The sequence below is a fragment of the Gorilla gorilla genome, chromosome 3, assembly GCF_029281585.2.
Source record: "Gorilla gorilla gorilla isolate KB3781 chromosome 3, NHGRI_mGorGor1-v2.1_pri, whole genome shotgun sequence".
In the NCBI taxonomy this organism is placed as follows: Eukaryota; Metazoa; Chordata; class Mammalia; order Primates; family Hominidae; genus Gorilla; species Gorilla gorilla.
In genome coordinates this window covers 185,910,769-185,916,768 of record NC_073227.2, presented here as the reverse complement: position 1 = coordinate 185,916,768, position 6,000 = coordinate 185,910,769, and positions in this window count along the sequence as shown.

The window sequence follows — 6,000 nt, the reverse complement described above, 5'->3', positions numbered from 1 at the left end:
GAGCCCAGGAGTTCAAGACCAGCCTGGGTAACACAGCGAGTCTATCTATCTATCTATCTATCTATCTATCTATCTATCTATCTATCTATCATCTATCTATCTATCATCTAATATCTATATATCTGTGTCTATAAAATATATGGCAGTGCACCATATATTTTCTTTTCATATATAAAATGTTAACATATGGTAAACTGCCAAAGTTGCCAAAACAATCAACCTAGTAAAAATAAACCATGCCAATAAACAAAACCAGTGTGAATAACTTTTCTGTGAATAGCCACCATGGATATAATATCACATATTGTATGGGAAGTTAGTTTGTTAACCTAACATCTTAATTGGTGGTTTACCTACAAATTGCACATTTTAAATTAGTATTTTAAAACTCTGATGATACAGGTATGTACATATGATCAGTTTTTTCTCTATCTCATCCCTGCCTCAGGCAATACCGTTCCTTAAAATTCAATTGCATCACCCTGCCCAGTGTGAACTTTTTAATGTATGTTTCTGAATTATTTCTTAGTTTTTATTGATTTAGAGACACATATAATCTCTTTATATATCTAAGTGAGATAAAATTATTAGCTATATTATAGGGCAATATAACAATGTGTGTCAAAATATTCAAAATATATTGCTTTAAAAGAAAAAAAGAAAGAAAATATATTGTCTTTAACCCAACAATTATTCATCCAGAAATTCATTATGGAACAAAAATGTATGCATAAAATGAAGGGGTGGGTTGCCCCTCCACACCTGTGGGTGTTTCTTGTTAGGTGGAATGAGACTTGGAAAAGAAAAAGACACATAGACAAAGTATAGAGAAAGAAATAAGGAGGCCCAGCGGACCAGCGTTCAGCAGATGGAGGATCCCGCCAGCCTCTGAGTTCCCTTAGTATTTATTGATCATTCTTGCATGTTTCTCGGAGAGGCAGATGTGGCAGGGTCATAGGATAATAGTGGAGAGAAGGTCAGCAGATAAACACATGAACAAAGGTCTCTGCATCATAGACAAGGTAAAGAATTAAGTGCTGTGCTTTAGATATGCATACACTAAACATCTCAATGCCTTACAGAGCAGTATTGCTGCCTGCATGTCCCACCTCCAGCCCTAAGGCGGTTTTCCCCTATCTCAGTAGATGGAACGTACAATCAGGTTTTATACCGAGACATTCCATTGCCCAGGGATGGGCAGGAGACAGATGCCTTCCTCTTGTCTCAACTGCAAAGAGGCATTCCTTCCTCTTATACTAATCCTCCTCAGCACAGACCCTTTATGGGTGTCGGGCTGGGGGACGGTCAGGTCTTTCCCTTCCCAGGAGGCCATATTTCAGACTGTCACATGGGGAGAAACCTTGGACAATACCTGGTTTTCCTAGGCAGAGGTCCCTGCGGCCTTCTGCAGTGTTTTGTGTCCCTGGGTACTTGAGATTAGGGAGTGGTGATGACTGTTAAGGAGCATGCTGCCTTCAGGCATCTGTTTAACAAAGCACATCTTGTACCGCCCTTAATCCATTTAACCCTGAGTTGACACAGCACGTGTTTCAGAGGGCACAGGGTTGGGGGTAAGGTTACAGATTAACAGCATCTCAAGGCAGAAGAATTTTTCTTAGTACAGAACAAAATGGAGTCTCCTATGTCTACTTCTTTCTACACAGACACAGTAACAATCTGATCTCTCTTTCTTTTCACCACACCATTCCTGTTGAAATATATGGTTGTTAGAGAGGGGAAAACGTCAATATAGATATATTTAAATTAACACAGCTAAGGAAACTCTGAGAATACAAGTGAGCTTTCCAGAAGTAGAAGTGATCAGACAGGAGTTTCATGAAGCTGGTGCTCAATATTCAACTCAGCCTGCTCCTCAAGTGTGGTGAGGTTTGGGACATTGGACAGTGGAGTCTGAGTTGGGAGGGAGCTGTGCTGAGCTAACAACATTCCCCTGTTATTGACTCAAAATCAAGAAATAAGATTCACCCTCAGTCTAAGTTACTTACCTTCAATAGGATCTTGAGTTTGAGGGTCTCAGTTCTCTCCAGTTAATATATAAATTTCATGTGTTTTCAAGCAAATGTTTACAAGAACTCTGGTGATGTGTATCTGGTGACAGTAAAATTCCTATGCCAAAGTAATTGTCCAGGAGGCATCAAAGCCATTCTAAATAAGGAAGTACATACAGAGAAGATGTATTTTCCTAGTTGCTATCAAGATTTATTATACCATCCTACTATTGGGCCAGGAATACAGAAATAAGTCTTTGAAAACATAGAGTTCAAAGCCCCCATCTGTGCTCATACATTTTCTAAAATACAACGTGCTAAAAGTTGTGGACCGGTAGTTCAGGCAAATGAGGTAATAACTCACCCAGAGTGAATAATGGGTGAAGACTGGGAAGGTAATTTAATACCAGTGATTTTTGAGGTAGCAGCTGCTAGATCACAAGCTTTTTGCTAATATTTTTTTTACCCAGTGTCTTACTCAGCTTGGGCTGCTATAAAAAACTACAATAGACTTGGTGGTTTAAACAAGAGACATTTAATTATGACAATTCCAGGGGTGGACAATCCCAAGATCAGGGTGTCAGCCTGTTGGGCTTCTGGTGAGGGCCCTCTTCTGGCCTGCAGGCTGCCTTAGTGCTATAACCTTACAAGGCAGAGTGAGGTACCTGGGAATTCTTTTCCTTTTCTCAAAAAGACATTAATACCATTATGGGGGCTCCTCCTTTAGGACCTCATCGAAACCTAATTACCTGATAAAGATTTCATCTCCTAATACAATTGCATCGAGAGTCAGGGTTTGGACTTGTGAATTTTAGGGGGATGCAAACATCTAATCCATGACTCCCAGTAATACTTTTGTTTTCAAGTAATACATACTTTTTAAAATTTACAAAATCCTACTCTTCACACTCACTGGCTGTGCTTGAGAACATTCCAAATGCACTATAGTACTTTCTCCCATTTGCACTAAGGAGCCCAGCTCCTAGAAACAGTGCTGGCCTCACAGTTGAATTAGAATTTAATGAGAAAGCAAAGACTTAGCAAATAGTAAACAGTCACAGTAGGGGTTTGGATAATATTTTTGTTAATTGACTGTGACCCAGAACTAGTAAAGTGAAAGGAAAAAGTAAAAATCACCCATCCATGATTCCACACAGATTTAGATTTATTTTGAAATCATTCTTCCATCACACAGACTTTTTCATGTATGGGTGTGTATTCACACAGTAGTATTACTACATATCCTAGACTAGCTTATATTTTTTCTCTTCACTTACATGTTATGGAAGAAGACAACTAGAGCTTGTGCCTGCTGTCTCCTGGACCCTGCCCTATGTACATTTTTTCATTATTAATTTTAATCTACAGCCTTTCACCACAATAAATTGGGACTCAGAATGTACCAGTGTTTCCAAGTTCATTGAGTCCTTCTAGCATTTCACTGATTCTGAGGTTAGTGTTAGAAAGCCCCCAACACAGAAATCAATTAACTTACCTTTCTGCAACAGCGCAGGAGGTACAAGACTTCTCCACAAATACAGATCCTGAAACTCCTACCAAGCATTCATTTCTTAAGAAGCTTCTTCTGAAGCTTCTTACATACATAACATATAGGACACATGACAATACAAAATTAGTAAACATGGTGAAATACATTTATTGGCACTGAGAATACAAAATTGGCAAGAAAAAGTTATATTTCTAGAGTCTTCCCTTTTGGAATTGCTAAACCATTTTGTAACTGATTCCCACATAATTTCTGTGAAGTAGAATATTCTGATTAGATATTCTAATTATATTATAATTCATATATTATAACTAGTTTTTGGAACCAATGAAAAAAATAATTTTCATCTGCTTATTGACAAAAAAACACCCTAACTCTTGTAACATAATTAATCCTAACAATTAACTGAGGTTAAACAATGTCCGGAAATACTTTCAGGAACACGGAAAAAATATTAAAGAAGGCCAGGCGCGGTGGCTCACGCCTGTAATCCCAACACTTTGGGAGGCCGAGGCGGGTGGATCATGAGGTCAGGAGATCAAGACCATCCTGGCTAACACGGTGAACCCCGTCTCTACTAAAAATACAAAAAATTAGCCGGGCAAGGTGGTGGGCGCCTGTAGTCCCAGCTACTTGGGAGGCTGAGGCAGGAGAATGGCGTGAACCCGGGAGGCGGAGCTTGCAGTGAGCCGAGATCGCGCCACTGCACTCCAGCCTGGGCAACAGTGAGACTCCGTCTCAAAAAAAAAAAAAATAATAATAAAATAAACAAGATGTGAATAGCCTTCCAGGTCATTCATCATTTATCTTAGATTCCACAGACTGTAAAATATTTGAAGTAGGTGTAGTAGTGATATAAGGCCAAAGGTTTTCTGTAAAAGTATCAGGGAAGGTATACATTTGGAGTCTATTGTTATTATTGTAGAATGAAACCTTTCCAAACGCAAAATCCAGAAAAAATGTCAACGTGCGCCAGTCCTCCTGTGTCCCTTGTGCCACATGGACTAGTCCAGAGCTGAACTTGCCAGTAGCCCTCACTGAGTGATGCTGATGTCAGAGCATCGCTGAGGAGATTCCCTGCACACTCCTGCAGCTCGGTGTCCTGTGTTTCTTACTTCTTCCTGCCAGTGATGCCTGCCAGCATCAAATCCTCCAGCGCTCAGGATAGTGAGGTGAGAAGAAAATCAGTATAGGTTGTAAGAAAAGTTTGGTTTCATTCTCCCATAGGTCATATATTTCTCTCTTCTAATATGATAAAATTGGGGTGGGCAGTTTCAGGATCTAGTGTGAAATCTGCCTTCAATATGTTGATCATTTATGCAGGCCAACACATTGTGGAGAAAGACATCAACTCTCTTTAATTTCTTTAAAAACACTGCTGGAATTTTTAGGTTTTCGTATCTGTTGTGGATATTCTCAACACTTCTCAGGAACTCTCCTTTGGACTAAACTTACTTGTCTCTTACTTAAGATTTTTCAGCATAAAAATATGGTGAAAAAGTAGGATGCTGCTTTCACTTGGTTTTTCTTTAACCTCCTTTCTCTTTCATAAGTAAAGTTTTTAAAATTGCACCTTACTCCATTGCCAGTAACCACCTAGTTTGTTTCAACTGAGAGTGGAATTCTAAACTAAACTAAAATGGTCAGAAGACTTTAATAGACATCTAGCCCTAAGGAAAAATACACCCATAGCCAACAGGCATATGAAGAAAGCTAAAAATTACTGATCTTCAGGAAACATGAATATCAAAAAGATGAGGTATTAACTCACACCTGTCAAGATGGCTATCAAATAAAAAACAAAAGACAGGCTGGGTGCGGTGACTCACGCCTGTAATCCCAGCACTTTGGGAGGCCGAGGCGGGTGGATCACCTGAGGTCGCAAGTTCGAGACCAGCCTGACCAACATGGAGAAACCCTGTCTTTACCAAAAATACAAAAAATTAGCCAGGCATGGTGGTGCATGCCTGTAATCCCAGCTACTCGGGAGGCTGAGGCAGGAGAATTGCTTGAACCTGGGAGGCGGAGGTTGCAGTGAGCCGAGATCGCACTATTGCACTCCAGCCTGGGCAACGAGAGCGAAACTCTGTCTCAAAAAAAAAAGACAAGTGTTGGTAATAATGTGGAGACATTATAACCCTTACACACTTTTTTTTTTTCGTTGAGAAAAAGTCTCGCTCTGTCGCCCAGGCTGGAGTAGAGTGGCATGATCTTGGCTCACTGCAACCTCCACCCCCTGGGTTCAAGCAATTCTCTTGCTTCAGCCTCCTGAGTAGCTGGGACTACAGGTGTCTGCCAACACGCCCGACTAATTTTTGTACTTTTAGTAGAGACGGGGTTTCACCATATTGGCCAGGCTGGTCTCGAACTCCTGACCTTGTGATCTGCCCACCTCGGCCTCCCAAAGTGCTGGGATTACAGGCATGAACCACTGCGCCCAGCCACCCTTACACAGCTTTAATGGGAAAGAAAAATGGTGTAGCT